Source organism: Pteronotus mesoamericanus, unplaced genomic scaffold (genome assembly GCF_021234165.1).
Source record: "Pteronotus mesoamericanus isolate MK-2021 breed Mesoamerican mustached bat unplaced genomic scaffold, CSHL_Meso_final contig_20, whole genome shotgun sequence".
Lineage (NCBI taxonomy): Eukaryota > Metazoa > Chordata > Mammalia > Chiroptera > Mormoopidae > Pteronotus > Pteronotus mesoamericanus.
Genome location: NW_026555085.1, coordinates 77,684,326 through 77,705,397, shown reverse-complemented (window position 1 = coordinate 77,705,397; position 21,072 = coordinate 77,684,326). Strand labels below are relative to the sequence as shown.

The 21,072-nt window shown below is 35.2% G+C and overlaps 1 protein-coding gene and 1 pseudogene across 1 annotated transcript in view; one reads left to right on the top strand and one right to left on the bottom strand.

The window, feature by feature from the left end:
- THEMIS (thymocyte selection associated) overlaps positions 1-21,072 on the top strand; it is a 155,629-nt gene that overhangs the window by 84,402 nt on the left and 50,155 nt on the right. The gene's annotated exons all lie outside the window — the stretch shown is intronic.
- LOC129067755 (60S acidic ribosomal protein P1-like) lies at positions 6,256-20,882 on the bottom strand (annotated as a pseudogene).

Genomic DNA, 21,072 nt, shown 5'->3' with positions numbered 1-21,072 from the left:
GTGAGGGCTGGAAAAGGCTGAAGGAAAGCAGTACTTTCCGGGAGCTGTAGAGAGAACACTTCGCCAGCTGCTGCTGGGTGCTAAGATTTACTTGTGATCTGGTGTGACAAGACTTACTTGTGATCTGGTGGCTGAAAGGTGTTAAAGAAACCCACACTCTTGGGCTGAATCTAGATCTTTAGAGAAGCAATTTCCAACTTTTTTCATTTCATGGCACACACAAACTAATCACTGAAGTTCTGTGGCACATCAAAAATGTATTTTTTGCTGATTCACTTACACTGGATGGCTATTGCTGTGTTAGCTGTTGTCATTTTTTTAAATTTGACAATATGTGGGAAAAGAGGTCAGTGCTCCTGATGAAACAGTTAAGTATTGCAGGTTTTAAAAATACTTGTAGCACACCAACTAGAAATAGCTTCTTTAGAGAATATTATTGTATCTACTCATTTGTCATCTATAGAATTTAGAAATTTCACACACAAAACCAGTGTGATTTGTTTATATTTTTGTTAACTTGATGTGGTATAAAGACGGACTATTTGGAATTATAACCAACTCATATCCAACTTCTGCAGACTGGTATCTATCCACTCATGGTGTTTGCTTTTGGTCTAACATAGAAGCACTAAGTCTGTTTCCCTGCGAATAGGGAAAATTAATGTTTTAGCAATTTTCAAAGACCAAAAGCTTAAAGGTAGAATGTGGACACACTCTAAAAATTGGGGCCTTAAATCTGATAAATAAGAAAATAAAGGGACTTTTTGATTTTCCTTTAAAATACTGAGGAATTTCAATTGTGAGATAATTTTAGCATATTTTTAGCAGGTATCTGAGTTGTTTTTAGAGCAAGACACATAGATTTTTTAGTTGTCTGAGGTTTGTAGTCTAGTAAATCACATGAGCTGGTAAACAGCCAAGTAGAGTAGGAGGAAGTGAAAGATATGGGAGGAAAGGCAGAGGATAAATACATTAAGTGCTGAGTTGAAAATTAGCCAAACCAAAGTTCCAACTGAAACCTTCTAGGTAGATATTCTGTATTTCTCAATGAGCACAGGTAGAAATCTGTGTGTGTGTGTGTGTGTGTGTGTGTGTGTGTTTACACACAACTTACAATTTTTTGTGTGTTTCTGGAAGTGGGAATCATGACTTCTAAAATTTCACTCTAGACATGATGTGCAGTACATTAATACTTCTAGCTAGATAACCAAAGAATGCTTTAAATGAGTTTTAAATGAAAACGAATTGGTGAAAGTAAGGCATTAGAAAACATTGCCTGATTTTAAGAGAATTTTGACCAAAATAATGAACTAGTTATCAAACACATTCCCTCTAGAGAGTTTATGTCCAAAGAACATTGTTTCCAGGTGGGATAATTGAAGAACACTCCTGCTTGGAAATGCTTCAGTGCACCAAAATGTTGGCCTGCTTTGAACTTTCAACCAACAGACAATGTTCTCACTGGAGGAGTGAGGAAGGGCTGACAAAACACATGAATTAATACTGTTCTTCACCTCCCTCTCCCATCTGTGGAGACAAGAAACAAAATACCACCAACTATGAGATTATCATATTTTCAGTCTTAGTATTACTTTTCAGCGACAAAAACATATGAATTAAAAGGTATTTTCCCCAGTGGATTGGCAAAATGTTTGAATGAAATTTGGAGTAACTTATTTCACATTAGATTTCTGACTTTTACAAGAGTTAAATTAGTTTTCATTTTCTTAAATGTCCATAACCTAGAAATCCCTGTTTAGAAATGGCCAGTTATGACAGAAATCAGCACTTTGGAATGTTCAGGGCACAGTAAATATAAAGTGAGGGCACTTGAATTGTCAACTTCCAATAATCCCTGTAGAAATTTCAGTGCCTAGAATCATTGAATTGAATGTGAGCTTGTCAGATATTTAAGCTCTGTTTCTTGAGCTCGCTATCTTCAGTTTTTTTAAATTTTTAGAAATCTGATGAGTAGTTGAATAAATCTAGGGGAGATAAATTCCAGCTGCCTTTGTAGTTCCCAAAAGGGATTTAGCTGAGTTTTCTATTACTCTATTTATCAGTTTTGAGTTTATTTTAGAATAAAAATCTTGCCTAAAAATAAATTGGTAAGAAATAAGCTATACATTTGAGCAAATGCATTTTATGACAACTATCCAGTTTCTCGCAAGGCAACGATCACTTTTAGATCTTTCAGTGGTATTTTCGTTGATGTCAGATCTGAAAACTTTTATGCTTTGCTTTCCACACCAAATTTCCTAGATAAATGATAAGATGGTAAATGAGTATAAGATGACAATGAGAGCATGCATAAGGATAGGCTTCCAAATATTGCACTTTTTTCAACTTTAAAAAAGCAGAAAAGTTAAGAAAAAATTACCTTGAAATAGAAGAGAGTAGTAAGTCAAAATGAACTTGGAATTTATGAGAAGAGAGGGTCTATAAACACTCTAAAAATTCATAGAGATAGAAATGATCATACAAATGCATTATTTAAGCGCAAAGCCTCAGCAAGCCTTTTACAACACTAAACAGTTTTTGTTGTTATACTTTATCCAGAATCTAACTTCAGTGATTATAATGTCTTAGAAAACCTCTACCCACTACTTAATTATCAAGACACACTTATAATAGACCATTTTGTAAGACATGCCATTTGTTTAAGCATTTACCAACTACATAAGCATGAACCAATTACATAGCTAATTTTAAATCTGATGAGGAAAGAAAATAAAATTAGAAGAAATTCTATAAATCAGAAGGCCACTGACTATAAAACTAGCCCTATGGAATAAATGTATATATTAAAGACCAGAAAACTATATAATGTTTACCGTTATTTATGTGGCTACAAATTTGAAAAGGGTTGATTGCAAAATTATGGAGTTACACAGTATGTAAAAACCAAAAACATCTCTTCTTATAATGTAAGATATAAGAATATAATTTTAATATGTGACATTATATGTATTTAGATCACAAAACTTTACATACTGTTTGTCCTTAAGAGAAATTTGTTGCTTTCAAATATTTTCCAAATCTTTACTAATGTTCAAAAAGTACAAAATTGCCATGTAATGAAAGGATATAACACAAAGCCATGTAAGGTCATCGTTATTCAAGGATGGGCACTGCTCTACCCAAGCTATTTTTCTCCTCATTGTCTCTAGTTCCAGCTTCTCCCCCGAGCTGTAATCATTCCTGAATGTTCCATTCATATTGGACTCTTCCCAGGTCAAATTCCCTTTCACATAGTTGTCAGGCAGCCTGTGTGCAATAAACTATCCAAAGGTCTATGATCCAGACCGGTCTCAGTGTTCTGTGATTAAAAAAACACGAGCCTATCACCTACCACGATTGACTGGGACTGACTGGAACTGCGGGAAGTGAAACCGTGAGTGAGGGATCCTACTGTAAATGATAAATAAAGTCCTGAGAGAGAAGAAAATGAAGCTGGAGAGTGTGTGGTTCATGAAAAAAAGAGATGGGCTTTATGAGGGGGTTAAAAATATAAGGAACCAAAGGGATACACAAAAAGTGTAACAATAAGCCATAAGAGAGTATTACTAAGTGCTTAAATTAATCACTTGCTAATCTTTTTACATGTGTAGACTCATTTAATCCTTACAGAAAACCAATAGAGTTATTTCTCAAATTATTATCTCTATCATATAGGTAATTAATGTTCATCAACGTTGAATAAATTTTCAAGACCAAAGTCTGAGTTATTGCTTTTTAGGTAGAAATAATGAACAATGGTTTAAGAGACTCAGTACCATGTAATGGTATATTTATGAGACATATTTAATTCTATAATACTTATGATTGTAGAATTAAAATTCCAGCCATGGCTGATTGATGCTTTTTTTCCCCCCCAGAGAAAATGTGGAAATCATCAATGTAATTCATTTGGATGTAACTTAAAATTTTATCAAATTATAAGTTGTCAAAGGAAATTTTTCTGAAATACAGCTTCCTCTATTAGGGACCTATATTGATGTAGGCTCCTTCTTTGGGAACATGGGTGGTTGTGATTGTGTGGGTAAAAGGCAGAGAAGTCATAAACTAAGAATAACGCAATGATGAGAGACTGCTATCTCTATTTCTAACCACTGCACCTATTTAATTGGCCAGAGGAAATTATAGTCTATGTTTATTCGGGATGGAAGGTGTAAATCTCCCCAATGCCTGCAAGTAGAGAGAAACTGAATACTAGTTGACAATATGAGGACTACAATACTGTCTCAATAAAAATAATCAGATTTAATCCTATATTTCTTGTTTCTTAAAATGCCACCACCACTTACTAAACCAGATATCTTTTTTAAAAAAGCTTTTTTTCCCCCCTCTTTCTATTTATCAATCATTCAATCCTATAGATTTTGCTTTTTTTAACATCTCTTGAATATATACCTCACTACTTCAGGTTTTCATGCTTTCTCTTATGGATTATTAAGAATGTCTCTTAACTAGTCTATATTTCTGGTTACATTATATTCAAATTTATTATTCACACCACTGATGTATTTACTATTCTAAAATGAAAATATTACTGTTTAACTCTTTCTAAAAATACTTTGTGCTTTCCTTTTAATTTTTTTATCATCTATCCCTTATTTATTTCTCAAGGTTTACTTCATACCTTACCTCACATTTATAATTCATCCATACCAAATTTGCCATTTGCAGATTTTATTCTCTCCTTAGTTCCCAATCATTCCAAATCATTTACTGGAAGCTTACTAAATTCTAAAAAACAAAATGATTTTCAATAAATCCTTTCAGTGTCCCTACTAGTCTTATTATTATTTTTAATTTATACACAGGGAAACTGAGGCTCTGGCAATAATTACCCAAGGTAAGAGTTACCAGTGTTAGACCTTGAATTCTAAGCCATCTTTTACCCATTCTCTAAACTACTGTGTGTTGTTATCTGTTCTTAAGGAATTTCTTTGGCACTCTTCTACCTCTCAACCTGCAGCTCACAGTCTGTGTTTGTTGCTCCTGATTTGGGTTTCCATAACAGCTCTTTTTATATATCTACCATATTAATTAGACTCTGTACTTCTTTAGGCCAAGCAATGTGTATTTGTATTTGCTACAGAACAGTGAATGAATGTTTGTGGGAAGAAGTAAGGAATGGGGAGAAAGAAACGGAGAAAAGGCTTTGGCCAGTGTGGCTCACTTGGTTGGAGCATTGGCGCAATTTTGATTTCTGGTTGGAGCACATTCCTAGGTTGTGGATTCAGTCCTGGTCCTGGTTGAGGCAACCAATTGACTTTCTCTCTTGCTCTCTTCTCCTGTTTCTAAAATCAATAAGCATGTTCTTGGGAGAAGATAAAAAAAAGAAGAAGAAGAAGAAGAAGGGAGAAAGAAGAGGAAAAAAGAGAGAAAAGAAGGAAATTTAACTTTATTTTCCTCAAAATAAATTCCTTTGCAGTTTATGTATTTAAAAAGTCTGAAAATGTCAGTTTTAAGTAAATTTTCCAGACAGCTGGTTCTTAATACTTCTATGCAGAATATTCAATTTTTATGCAGCAAAGCCTGTTAACCTTTTCATTTACTTTTATTGTTTTTAAACTTATCCCCATTCAAGTGACTCAATACATGTTCATCAATTCTGTTTTAATTCTTTTAGAATTTGAATTCATGTATGTATTTAATATGTACAAATGTGCAAACATACATAAGTAGATATATGTGTATGTATACATGTATGTGAGTATATTTAATATATGTATTATATACTACTGAATCCATCTGAATTTTATGAAGGTAATTGTAAAATATCTTAATACAATTTATTAAGTAATTCTTTCCAATTTTTCATGCTTTATCACATAATATAATTCTTTATAGAACAGTTTGTTTCTGGGTTATTGATTTTTTTAATGATCTTTTATTTTATTTTTGAACTGAAAGCACACTTTTAAAATAAAATCCATTATTATGTGTTCCTATATAGATATACTTTTTAAATGGTTTTATGAGTAAGGCATGCTATTTTAGGAAATAGAAAAGAACCAAAAGATTTTCATATTCTTGGTTCTTAATATTTGGTGCTATAAATACTATATTTCCATTATTCATTAACATAGACTCAGGCACACACATGTGTATGATTCTGTGTTTATTTGTGGTAAAGTGATGTATGGACATATACCCATATGTACATATGTGTGTAGTCTAACATATTGTTACATTTGACTCTTCAACCTCTACATTTATTTATTTATTTATTTATTTATTTATTTTTTAGCAGAGTTTACATTTCATTGAATGTGTTACGAAAGAGGTCTCGTCAAAAAGACCAAAGCCCACATTATCACCAGACTCCTCAGATTCTTCTTTGCTTTCACTTTCTGCTCCTCAGCTAGGGCAGCAGCGGCAGAGGGCGCAGGACCCCCCTAGCCATGTAGCACCAGTTGCTGGGGTAGGCCCAGAACCTACACTGGGGATAAGGCTCCCAATGTCAACATTGGCCAAAATCTTTGCAAACAAGCCTGGCCAGAAAGGCTCAATATTTACACCAGCTGCTTTAATGAGGGCGTGAATCTTATCTTCTGCCACCTTCACCTCATTGTCCTGCAAGATAAAGGTCAAGTAAATGCAGGCAGAGGTCGTGGTGTTGGCGAGTGCTTGGCTCGTACTGCCAGGGGTGGTGCTAGTCACTAGATGAAGTGAGGGCTTCACCCTGAAGTAGTTTTTGCTTCCTCAGGAGGGCCGGGCACCTTGGGGTCAGCTGGGGAAAAGGACTCCACATTTTCAAGTGAGTTGCTAGACTACCTATGCAGAACTTGGAAGATGAAGGTCCTACAATCGGTGCCAATAGCATTAGCTAGTCTTCATCTTGGAAACCAGAAGCAAATGTTCTTTAAGTGCCAGGGCATTTCTCCTCACCTCAGGTCAAGGGACAAAAAAGTAGGTCAAGGAGTTAACAAGGTATTTGTTTGGCAGAATTAATCACATCGTGTGATTTTTTTTTGATATTTTATTTTATTATTATTTTTTTAATTTATAAATCATGTTTATTACAGTTATCTCAATTTTTCCCCGTTTATCCCCCTCCACTCATCCTACCCCCACTCCCCCTCCCAAGTCAATTTCCACTCTGTTGCCTATGTCCATGGGTCATTCATACACGTTTTTTGTCTAGTCCCTTCCCCTTCTTTCCACCATTGTCCTCTTTCCCCATCCCCTCTGGTTGCTTTCAGTCTGCTCCATGTTTCCATGTCTGCGGTTTATTTTGTTCATTAGTTTATTTTGTTGAATAGGTCCCACTTATAGGTGAGATCATATGTTATTTATCTTTCATCAACTGGCTTATTTCACTTAGCTTAATATTCTCCAGTTCCATCTATGTTGTCACAAAAGGTAGGAGTTCCATCTCTCTCTCTCTTTCTTTCTTTCTCTCTCTCTCTCTCTTTCTTTATTAAATGCAGATTGATCTTATTTATTTTTTAAATGTCAAATTAATTATAAAATATTAAAAAATTTAAAACCATTATAAAGTCTCAGCAATTAAACCAATATGACACCAGCACAGAAATAATCAAGCAGATCAATGAAATATAATGAGCATTCTAGAGACAAATGTATATATCTGTCTAACAATGTAATACATGATTAAGTAGGTATTTCAAATTAATGGGGAAAATAAGGCTTATTAAACAAATAAGGTGCATGGACCACTATTACTTGAAATTAAAAAAAAAATAGAGCCCTATTTCACACAGTATACTAGCAATATTCAGGTGAGTTAAAAATCAATATATAGAATCTTAAGTGTTTTAGGAGAAAATACAAACTAATATTTTTCTTACCTTGATGTAAAATATTCAAACTCAGAAGCTAAAAAGTAAAATATTGACAATATGACTACATTAAACATTTAAGACTGTACAGTAATATACATATGAAAAAGTTAAAGGACAAGTAATAGAATAGGAAAGTATTTGCCACACATCTAAAAAAGGGTTAATAGTTTTTTTATGGAAAAATTCTACAAACATTTAATCAAAAAATGGATAAAGAATACCAAAAAGTCATTTAAAGCTTTTAAAAAAAAATAATAGAAATGGACAAGAAATATACAAAAACAGGGTTTAGTTTCAACAAATAATAAAGGAACAATTAAAAGAACACATCATTGTCACAATCAGATTAATATGTACTAAAAAATATTGGTAATATCAAGTATTGACAACTGTGAAAGGAACTGGATATTAATAGACTCTTTTTCTTCATCTTAAAGCAGTCCCTTTAGCATATTTTGCAGTACTGGTTTGGTGGAGGTGAATTCTTTTAGCCGTCTTTTGTGTGGGAAACTCCTTATTTCACCTTCCATTTTCATTGCGAGCCTTGCTGGGTAGAGCAGTCTTGGTTGTAGCCTTTGCTTTTCATTACTTGGAATATTTCTTGCTACTCCCTTCTGGCTTGCAGTGTTTCTGTTGAGAAGTCAGGTGCTAGCCATATCAGGGCTCCCTTATATGTTACTACCTGTTTCTCCCCTGCTGCCTTTAGGATTCTCTGTTTGTCTTTGATATTTGCCATTTTAATGATGATGTGTCTTGGACTGGTCCTCATTGGGTTCCTCTTGAATGGGACCCTCTTTGCTTCCTGGACTTGTGTGACTTTTTCTCTCCTCCAATTACGGAAGTTTTCCAGTATTACTTTTCGAAACAGGTTCTCTGTCCCTTCCTCAATCCCTTCTGGTATCCCTAGTATACGGATATTATTACGTTTCCGGTTGTCCTGCATTTCCCTCAATGCCTCTTCATTCTTTTTGAGTCTTTTTCATTTTCTTGCTCTTTCTGGGAGCTTTTTTCTTTCTTGTCCTCCAGCTTACTGATTCGATCCTAAGCTTCATCGAGCCTGCTTTTGATTCCTTCTACTATGTTCTCCACCTCAGAAATAGTATTCTTCATTTCCTCTTGTCTGTTATGGATAGTTTCTATGTCCTTTTTCATGCTGATATAGTTTATAGTAAGTTCCTCATCGTTTCCCTATAGTTTTTTGTAATTCTCTCTGAGCTCACTGAGCTCATTGAGCTTCCTTAGAACTGTTGTTTGGAATTCAATATCTGATAGTTTACTTGCCTTTATTTCATTTAGTTCTCTTTGTGGGGATTTCTCCTTTCCTTTCGAGTGGGGGGTATTTGTCTTTCCATTGTGAAACTCTTCTTTTTGCTTCTGCTACTTAAGTTGATCTGTCTTGATTTCCTGACTTTGTGATATGAGCTTCTATTGTAGGGACCACTGTTTTTACTTTCTGGATCTGGCTCTGATAATGTCAGATGTCTCCCTGTCTGTTCGTAGGCAGGCTATTTGAAACTTCCAGGAATCTACTGTTTGTGGCTGTCTCCTTCAGCTGTTAACCTGGCCACTCAGCAAGCCACATTAGCCAGCTGAAGGTGGGTCGGAATCCCTTATGGGGGCAGGATTATTGGGTCCTCTCACACTGCTGCCACTCAGGGGAGTGGTCTGCCTGAGCAAGATGGCTGCTACCACGTGGGAGATGAGTCAGCACTGAGATCCCGCCAGCTACTCTCTCAGTTCTCTCACCAAAATCTCTTTTCCCAGTCTCTCCTCACGTCTCTAGCCCACTCTGCCCCACCTTTGCCAGAGACCAGGGTAAGTGGCTGCAAATAAAAATTTGTGCATTGGCCCTTTAAACGGTTCTTTGCGTCTCTAGCCGCCTATGTTTGGAAGAGAGCAACCCTGCCACTTTTCGCAGCTGGCTGTTTTCTGTGTATTTTTTGGGCTCTGGTGCTGTAGGCTGGAGATCCTCGCTTTTGGTTTAGACCCTGCTCTCCTCAGGTGGATCCCCCTGGTCATTTCAATATCTTTCTGGGGCTGCCGCCCATGGGTGCCCCACGCGCCTTCTCAAGTCTCGACTCCACTCCTTACCAGTTAGACTGCACTAGGGCCGATTCTTCTGTCTCCAACGTTATAAGGCTCCTCTGTCACTATTGTTCAGTTGTTTGTTCCAGGTGATTTCTCCACAATTTAGTTGTAATTCCAGGTTGGTCCTGGGAGGAGGTCAGTGTGACTTCCACTCACTCCTCCGCCATCTTGATTCTCCTCTGATTTTTTTTTTAATTGTTGTCCAATTACAGTTGTTCTGCTTTTTTACCCATTTCTCTCCCCTGCCCCATACCCCACTACTCCCATAGTAATTCCCCTCACTGTCTCTGTCCATGAGTCCTCTATTGTGTTCCTTGGCTTGCCCCTTCCCCTTCTTTCATGCATTATGCTGCTACCGCACACCTCTGGTCACTCAGTTTTTCTTTATTTCCAAGTCTCTGGTTCTGTTGTTCATTTGTTTGTTTTGTTGATTAGGCTCCACTTGTAGATGAGATCATATGGTAGTTGTCTTTCACCTTCTGGCTTACTTCACTTGGCATAATGCTCTCCAGTTCCATCCATGCTGCTGAGAAGGATAGGAGCTCTTTCTTTCTTTCTGCTGCATAGTATTCTATTGTGTAAACGTACCACAGTTTTTGATTCACTCATTTACTGATGGGCACTTAGGCTGTTTCCAGCACTTGGTTATTGTAAATAATGCTGCTATGAACATTGGGGTGCATAGATTATTTTGAATTGATGTTTCAGGATTCTTAGGGTATAATCCCAGCATTGGAATTGCTGGGTCAAAAGGCAGGTCCATTTTTAGTTTTTTGAGGAAATTCCATACTGTTTTCCACAGTGGCTGCATCAATCTGCATTCCCCCCAACAGGGTACTAGGGTTCCCTTTTCTCCACAATCTCATCAGCACTTGTTGTTTTTTGATTTATTGATGGCTATTATGACTTGTGTGAAGTGGTATCTCATTATGATTTTAGTTTGCATCTCTCTGATGGCCACTGATGTTGAACATTTTTTCATGTGTCTATGGGCCCTCTGTATGTTCTCCTTGGAGAAGTGTCTGCTCAAGTCCTTTGCCCATTTTTTAATTGGATTGCTTGTCTTCCTGATATAGAGTCATGTGAGTTCTTTATATATTTTGGAGATTAAACCTTTCTCTGAGGTATCATTGACAAATATGTTTTCCCATATGGTTGGTTCCCTTTCCATTTTGTTGATGTTTCCTTTAGCTCTTCAGAAGCTTTCTAATTTGATGTAGTCCCATTTGTTTATTCTTTCCTTTATACCCCTTGTTCTAGGGAATGTATCAGTGAAAATATTGCTGCATGGGATATCTGAAATTTTCCTGTCTATGTTTTCACTTTTATCCCAACTCTATGAGTAAAGAAACTTGGATTTTTCTTCCTCACTTCAATTCATGGGGTGAGGCCTTCAAATAATCCATTTAGGGGCCTTATCATTGGGCAGTGAGAGTTTAAGAAAAATAGAAACTGGACAAAGTCTAAAGGCAAGAGACTATGACTGGAGTTTCTCCTTTTTTGCAGTAAGTTATGTTGAGGGTAAACGGAACTTTCATCAATGGCAGAGCAAATGTATCGGTTCTCAGGAAACAAGAGGTGAAGGAACCGTGACCAATAAATGTATTTCCTAACCTCCAAGAGCTGAGGGTGAGAGTTGTAAGTGGCTGGCCTTAGGTAAGTAAGCTACAGTGTCTTTTCCAGTTGGGATGATTTCCAATTATGCTGCAAAAGCATTCCATGACTGAATAAGTCAGCTTTTAATGTCTGTACATCCAAATTACAGCAATATTAGCAACCAAAGAGTGTTTATCCTTTTTCTTAATTTCATTTTCTCCCTAGACCCTATGCTGAGGAAGTAAGGAGAGGATAGTGAATAAGGGAAGGGGATGGAGAGAGCTAATAATTAAGAAGTTAACCATATTTTCTCTACTACGGATTTGGGAGGGTTTAAGTTACTACAGGAAGAAATCTTAAACAAGGGAAAGTCTTTGAGCTTTGGTTAGTATACTAAAATGGGCTAGAATAAAGTGACTATTATACAAATATGGATTTTAATGGATTATTTGTTTACTAAAAGCCTCGGGATTTCCCCAAGATTTTATGCAGAGTTTGAACAACCGCAGATATTTGAAGGGATATAAAAGAAAAATAAGTTAGTTTCTGCTTATATCCTCTCAGATCCAACTTGCTCAATGACTTGCTTACAAGTATGTGTGAGTGTAGATGTTTGTATATGTATACACTCATGTGTGCATATTTCTGTATGTGTGCATATTTACACCCATGTGTGCATATTTCTGCATACTTATGTGTTGGGTGCATACAATGCAGTTATTGCCAGTCATCCTTTTGAATGTCAAGTTTTTTAATGTGCAAATGAAAATCAAATAAGCCCTCAATTTCACATAATTTTTGACATTCCAATGCCCTCCTTTATTTTTAAAAATTTATGTGGAAGCTTTATATTTTCTCTTGTGACCTCCTTTGCTGTCTTCACTTTTTTCCTAAATTTCATTATTTAATTTTAAAGTTTTGACATATAAAGCTATACATAATTAATATGGATAACTTGGTGAGTTTAGTGATAAGTATGCACCCATGAAACCATCAACAGTCTATGCCATACACATATCTATCTCCTCCACAAGTTTCTTCCTTCCCTTTTACTAATGTTTTCACTCTTCATGTTTGTGTAGCATCTCAATACAGGTATTCCAGCTATGTCAGATAACTCTGGTCTCTAGTGCTTCAAACTATGAATTTAATTTTTTCTCTTTGATTTTGAAGGAGCTACGAACAATCTACTTTTGGGTAAAAATGAATTTGCTGAAGGTCTGGTGAGAATAGTGAAGAATAAGAAGTGAAATTTCTAAACCCTAATGCCTTGACCCTTAAGCCTCTCCAAGTGTTTTCATCTCACAAAATCAATGTTTTTCCATCCAGGTTCAGCTCATATTTATTGGTTGCTTGTTTTATAATAATTATTATTATAACTTAATGCATTCAAAATACTTTTTCTCATAATTTAGTTATGCACTCTTAGGTTTAAAAAGCCTGACCTGCTTTAAAATCAGAACAACTTATGATTATTTTAAAGCATTTTTATATTTTCTTATTTAATGCCTTAATCCATATGGAATTTATATGGTATACATTGTGAAAAAACTTTAAAAAAATGGTTAATACACTTTCCCAGTGTCATATATTTACTAAACTACTCCTTACCCCTCTGTTTGGGAGGCAGTTTCTCAAATTTTACTTGATTTCTTTCATTTACTTGGCTTGTCTTAAATCAGTGGTTCACAATTTAGTATTTTCTATAATCCTTAATATTATATATATATTTCTCATTATTAAACATTGTCTGGAAAATAAGAAAATATGATTTTTGTCCTTGCTCTGTTACTAGTCTGTCAGGTTATCTGGGATAATCTTAGCATCTTTGATTATAATAAAAAGTTAGACTATTTCTTTGAGCCTAAATATTCTACCAATCTGCGACTCTGTATCTATGCATTAGACAGTAAAGAATCAAAAGTAGCTGATAATCTTCATTTGAGTCTCTTTAAATATCAATAGATTGTTTTGCTCCAGCTGAATAATTTTAAAGAGAAGGAGCGGAAAGTATCCAAAAGTGAGCTATGGTGTTTGGGGGAGTTGGTGGTCTCCCTGGTGACATCGCCTTAAGTTTCTCTGTCTCTGGCGCCTGCAGAGTATTCTTTGTCTGTATTACTTGATTTAATGGGGCCTTTTTGTCTTCTTAATCTTGCAGTTAGTAGGAAATTGGCTCCTATTTTCTCTCTTCTTATTTTCCTGGGAGGATTTTCCCAAGAATTGCCTTGTTTAAGAACCACCTTTTCCTATTTCAGTCCTACACTTCCCAAACCCTATTTGTGTTGGTTGTGACCCTCCATTAAATATGCACATGGCAATATTCTCATTCACTCTTTTAACTGTCTCACCTTAAAGTTTCCCTGAATTTGTCACCCTTTTTGAGATTCCTTTCCACAACTACCAACTCCATCCCCACGTTGCCTCCGCCAGGACCCATTCTTTGTGTATAACTTGTCCCTGTTCTCTCCGACACCACACAATGCATCTGATTTTGTTCAAATGGTGCAGCCCATTCCTTCCTGAAGTGAACTCGATTTGTTTTCAAACAAATATAACAATATTGTTTTCTGCATCTCAGGGGTGTCATATTTGTGCCTCTATTTGGCATTGTAAGACCAGAATTAAGGTACTAAGAGGCTGTGGAATGAAAGGCGGAATGAAAGGCAGAAAAAAAGAGCTTATTCTTACTCATGAAAAGAAATTTACCCCTATTTAACTAACAGCACAAGACCTTCCTAATCAAACATTTGACACCATGACCAGGCTGAGAGAAAAGTGTACCTGTCCAGTTTTAATTGGTTCTGCTCACAGAAGTTGATTTCTCATTGTCTGTGCAGCCACAGGAAATAATGGTTAATAAAAAGCATGTGTCAGCCTGACTGAAGCTGTTCTATAAAGCTTTGCCAGACTACTCTGAGAAGCTGTTATTCCCTATTATGAAAACTAAATCTCTAATCATGGTTAAAAGGTAATCAGTCTTCAAAAGAGTGGTCTGCAGAGGTAAGCAGCAATTCAGATTTGATTGGCAACACAGGATTTTCAGTAAATAGTTTAAAATGAGAAGCATTCAGAGAGAGCCAGGATTTTAGAATCAGCACAACCAAAATGCTGATTCTAAAATTTCTGTAATATTGCTTATTGATAGATATGTTAGAAATTCTTTAAGCTGTGTCTTTCTTAGAAACTATAATAATTATACATAGTGGTTTTGTGTACTTCATTTCATTCGAACCCTGTAACACAACCTTGTGACATAGGCATCATCATCACCATTGTATAGCTATAGCACCTTGTCCAAGGTTCCCAGGTTTTCAGCTGGTGTCCAGGCAGGCCCTCTCCCTGCTCTTCTGCCTGCAAAGGCCAGACACTTCTTACGGTTGGTCCCATGATGCCTCCTGGAAAGGTGGTATACAAATGTCTCTCGACTTTTCTGCATTATTGTTTCTTGCATGGAATCTGTTTATTGTTTTCATCATAGGCAAAACAGCACAATAGCATCTTTCTCACAGGGTGGTTGTAAAGATAAAATCCAAAGAAATAGCACATCTAAAAATCATAGCATATCAAGGGAATTAATACAGCCTATCTAAAAGATAGCTAAATTTTTCTTGTTTTATTTATAAATTTTATGATTTGAATAAAGCTATTTCCTTAGATGAATGGTATTATAACTAGGCAAATCAGTCTAGAATGTGCTAGAAATGTGCTTTAGAAGCAAGCACATTTTTCTTTTTATACACAATTGATGTTGCTGACCCATTGTTAGAGAGACAGGCGCTGTACACCATTTTCCTCATTGGAGCTGCTCTTATTCTGTGTTTCTGTGTGCTAAACAGGTGAACAAAGACTATGTTAAGCCAATACACATGGTTTGTATATTAAGATTGCGACCAACTTTTTAAAAATCTTATAAAATCATCTCTCTACTTCTGTATTATCTTTCTCTGAGATAAAACAAATCTAAGTCTCTGAATATTGTTTGTTCACTAAACAGAATTTTCCATTTTGGACCAAGTAATCAATTGGCCTGTACCACAGTTTCTTTGTAATTCCGTAGCTTTATTTTTCTGCTACTTTTTCACTAATAGTAATCGTAATGTACACATATTATGTCTTTATTACACCTGGGATATTCTGTACAGCAAACACCATGTTTTGAATGAGTATATGACTGTCCCCAAAAGATGATCTCAGTAAGTCTTTGTCTAGAGTTAAACAAGAGAATAAATTTTTAAAACACATGAGAAAAATATTTGAATTATATACAGAATTCATCCAATTTCAGTGAAAAGCTAAAGAACTCTAGGACTTGTTTCTAAGCTATTTGTTATGATATTCAATTGTTTATCAAACCATCAGTCAGTTATTTGGAATATGTAGATATAGCAAAACGAAATGAAAGAAGCTAACAAAAAATCAACTGCTATCCAGAGTGGGCAGGCCCTGAAAAGAGCTCTGATTATTTTCTGTGACTGAGATGAAGAGCCAACAAAGAGTTTGGAGCAGAGCTATGGCATGATGTGATTTATGCTTTAGAAGAATTACTGTAGCTGTAAGAGGGTCCTAAATGATTACCATTAGTAGTGCTCAGGATACTAGAACTTTGTTTCTTTTTTTTATTTTTATTTTTTATTGTTCAAATACATTTGTCTCCATTTTCCTGCCACCACTTTCCCCTGCCCCACCCTCCCACACCTCCCTCCCTCAATCCTTTCCCACTTTGGCTTTGTTCATTGGTCCTTTATACATGTTCCTTGATCTGACCCTTCCCCTTCTTTTCCCTCTTACCCCCTCTCTCCTTCCCTCTCATTACTGCTGGTTCCCTTTTTTCTTTCAATGTTGCTGGTTATGTTTTCCTTGTTTGTTTGTTTTGTTGATTAGTTTCCACTTATAGGTGAGATCATATGGTATTTGTCTTTCTAAAGTGTGATCTAGAAATAACAGCTCTTTTTGTTCTGTTTTCAAAATTTACCTGAAAATATTTTTACTACATCAAGGTAAATAAAGCCAATTTTATTTGTTTAATAGTTTGTCAGGTTCTGAGCAAGTGGGCAGAAGAGTAATGAGGATTAAATTAAGTAACCTTGTCTTAATAGAATTTATAAAATAAAATAATTTATTACCTATTCAGAGATTTTAAAAAGGCAGAATCTGCTGTTACGATAATTTCTGTTTGTCTTTTCCAGAAAAGATACAAGGACAAAGTGTTAAAAGAACTTATTTTGAACAGGATACTACAATCTGAAAATACATTTTAGTGTCATGTTATTGTCAGTAAATGGCCACTCTCAAATGTTCTAGTAGTTCAGACTAAGGCAATGATTATGAATATCATTGATTTATTTAATAAAAATGCCAATACTGCTGAAGAAAACATTTTACTTTCCCCCCTTTACATTACTCTCCTAACCTTTTATTATTCAATAATAAAAAGCTGTAGAGTAAATCAGGAAAGGTCGCTAGACTCTTTAGCCTCAACCCCAAGATATGATTGTTAGAAGGCAATTCTCTGAATGCTTTCATGTTAACACATGGCCCAAACTTTCTGAGGAGAGACCACTGAAAAACTTGGCTAATGAATGATTGACTAGCAAATATGTCCTGGAAGATAGCGATATTATGTTGCTTCAGATAGATTTAAAGATTTATCTCTCCTCTAAATATTTACTTACATTCTAAAATCAAAGTCTGTTTTTCTGTGGAGAGGAGAGGACAATGTGTCAATGAAGCTTAGTGTCATTATTTTGTGAGTCTGTGGTATAGTCCCACTGTTGTGCAACATCTTAACTTTTTCTCAAGTAATTAACCAGTTATTTTAAGACCATTTATTCAGAATGATTTTTAATAGTGATACCTTTCATAGCCTTACCAGTGCTAAGGTGGGCTGTGAATAATAAACTGTGTTCTAATCTAGAAATTTTGTGTTTCCTGTCAGGTTATCTATTTGTCTATCTATCATCTATCTATCATCTAGCTGTCTACCTACTTATCTACCTATCCTATCCTCTAACTACCTGATACTGCGTGTGTGTGTGTGTGTGTGTGTGTGTGTGTGTGTGTATGCAAGGGTGCTAGAGAGAACCAGATTTAAATGAAACAAAAAAGTTGGAAGAATTTATAATATGGAGGGGATAACTAGTATCTTATATCTTGTTTACCACAACTGATATAACAGCTTCAGGAAAATGATTGTTTTAAATAAATGTACTAGTGATAGGGCTGTTCCCAACCTGCAGAATTTTGTGGAGTTAGGTCAAGTAATGGCAAGTCCTACGACAGGGCCTTTTCCAAGGAGCTTCACAGATTGGTGCAACAGTGGCAATGCTCTTGCGAATGTGACTTTTTAAAAGTGATTTTATTGTTGTAAGCATACTTAAGAGATCTACCCACTTAAAAAATATATGTGTATAGTACAATATTATTAGACATAGGTACAATTCTTGCACAGCATATCTGTAGAACTTACTCATCATGCTTAATTGAAACTTTACACCCATCAATTAGTAATTCCTGTTTTCTGCTCTGTTCAGTCACTGGCAACCACCATTTCAATTTTTTTATTTTATGAACTTGACTACTTTTGATACTTCACATGAATAGAATCATACAGGGATTGTCTTTCTGTGACTGTCTTATTTCATTTAGCATCAGGTCTGAAATGTTGATCCATGTTGTGACATACTGCAGAATTTCTTTCTTTTTAAATGCTGAATAGTATTCCACTGTATACCACATTTTCTCCATCCATTTATTAGCATGCTTCCACATCTTGGCTATCATGAATAACACTGCAATGAATATAACAGCGTAGGTATCTCTTTGAGGTTCTGATTTTAATTCTTTTGGATAAATACCCAGAAACGTGATTGTTAGATACTATGGTAACTATGTTTTTAATTTTTAAGGAAGCTTCATGCTGTTTTTTTTTTAAGGTGCTCCAAACCCAGGGTACTCCTTTGGTGGCTGCAAGGGTGCTGTTTTTCACACCTACTGGGGTTGCAAGGATGCTGGCTTTCAAAGCTACCATAGAACTGAGGAGAGGGGAATAGGACTAAAGCAAAACACCACAGAGCTAACCGTCCTCATCAAAATTAAGACATTTTGCTTGAATAAAAACTTCTTGGATTGTTGTGAATATTTGGTTAATATTTGGTTAGCCCGCAGCTAACATCATATTCAGTGATGAAAATTTAATACTTTTTCTCTAAGATCTGGAACAATGCAAGGGTATCCATTCTTCAATAAATGTTGCTGGGAAAACAATATCCTCCAGATACAAAAGAATGAAATTCGTACTCATATATTACTCCATACACAAAAAGTAATGCAAAATGGATTACATATTTAAATGTAAAATACAAAACCATAAAACTCTTAAAAGACAGCATATAGGAAAAGCTTTTTGACAATTGGTCTTGAAATTGTTGGTCTTGAGAACACTTTCTTGGGTATAATACCAAAGGTATAGGCAACAGAAGAAAAATAGATAAGTGCAACTACATCAAACTGAAAAACATCTTCATAGGAAAAGAAACTACTAACAGAATGAAAAGACAACCTATGAAATATGAGAAAACATTGGCAAACCAAATATTAAATAAGGGGTTAACTTCCAAAATATATAAGAAACTAGTATGGTTTAATAGTTTAAAAAACACAAATCTAAAAATACCAATGACCTGATTAAAAAGTGCTTAAAAGATTTGACTAGACAGTTCTCCAAGACATACAAATGGCTGATATGTATAAGAATATGTGCTCAACATCAGTAATCATCATGGAAATATGAAGAAAATCACAATATATCAGCCCACATCCGTTAGAATAACTATTATTTGTTTTTTTAAAAAAGGTAAGCATTGAGGCTGTGGAGAAATTGGAGTCTGTGTACATTGTAGTAGGAATATAAAATTGTGCAGCCACTATGGAAAAGAGTGTGGAAGTTTCTCAAAAAGTTAAAAATGAAACTACCATCAATCTCACTTTTGGGTATACAAAGTATACCCAAAATAATTGAAATCTAGATGTTATCTGCACTCCCATGTTTACTGCAACATTATTCTCAATGGCCAAGATATGAAAACAACCTAAATGCCCGTCAACAAATGAATGGATATAGTAGAGATGAGATATACCATGTCTGGTGTTTTCACTATAAACATTTTACCATAAAGATCTTTGTTTAAAACACTTTTCCACAAATATTTTCACCATGCAACTCATTGGCTACAGACAGTTTTGCCATAAAAGTTAAATAACTGATTAACACCTATGTTTACATTTGGTAGACAATGTATTTAGGGTAGTTGTCAGTTTGATTTCTTTTTTACATTGACAAAGTTGTTGAAGAGGAATTTCTTTTATAAAAGAAAAACTTATTTTATAGTCAAAAGAATTTGATTATAATTTACACAGTACACATTCATAGGTTTTAAAAAGAATTATACCAGTTTAAACTGAAAAGAACAGACCCTTCAAAACAAAAAGGCTTAGAGCCCTTAAACTTCCTGCTAGCTGGAAGCAGGCTCAAAACACTACACAACTACAAATTTAGGCCTTTCCTTAAGAAAAAGATGAGTCAGAGGGTAGTGTTAAGGGTCCAGAGCTTTGGGCCAACAGCCAAGAAAACCCCCAGGAAAATATTTGAGTCCCACTCAGCATGCTCCCTTCTTTCTCCAAGGAAAATGGCAATTTGTGCTCTTCTGGATCTGATTTTTTCCTTTGGAGACCAGTAACTTCTATGTTGCTTCCATTATTCTTTTTCTTTTTATTAAAGTGCCTATTAGGGTTCTCTTGATCCTGTCTCCCCATTGTATGTGGGGTAAGTGAGGGTATGAAGATTATTTCTGTATTTCATGGTCTTCAGATCAAGAAAACTTTCCCTCCAACTAACCTTAACATCATCAAAGTGCCAAGCCTGTAGTAAGCTGTCTTAGATGTTACAGACCCAGAAGACATCCCATGGAGTTGGGACTAAATGACTCATGGAATAGTGGAGGTCCTAAAATGATGCTGTTTTAAGCCACTAAATTTTGGGATGATTTGGTATGCAGAATAGATAACTGAGAAACTCATAGGCCAGTAGCTATGTATAAGAACATAAGATTATATAGAAAAATAAATAAATAAATAGGCTAATTGCAATTTTATATCTTTGAACCTGAGTTAATCTTAACTTTCTCTGACATGTAAGTGCAAAGATACCAATAATAGAGTCTTATACATTTGTTGCTATATTAATTATTATTCTTTAGGTTGTTTGACTTCTTATCTAAGGATGGTTTTTACAAAGTTAAGTGAGAGTTTAAGCCACTTACAGATCTTGGCAGGGAAGAAGATACCAGACGTCATGTATGTGATGAAAATATCCATAATCTCCATGTTGTCATTAAAAATCTTTCAAAATTCTTTAGTGAAAGTTTATATTTGTAACTACTTACCAGTAACAAGAAAGAAGAGCATTCTTTTAAATACATAAAGTATTTTTAAGAAATCTCTAAGTATTTTTAACAGTGTATTCATTTTAATGGTATAAAGAGGCTCAAGCATGTTATAAAAATATAATACCTCT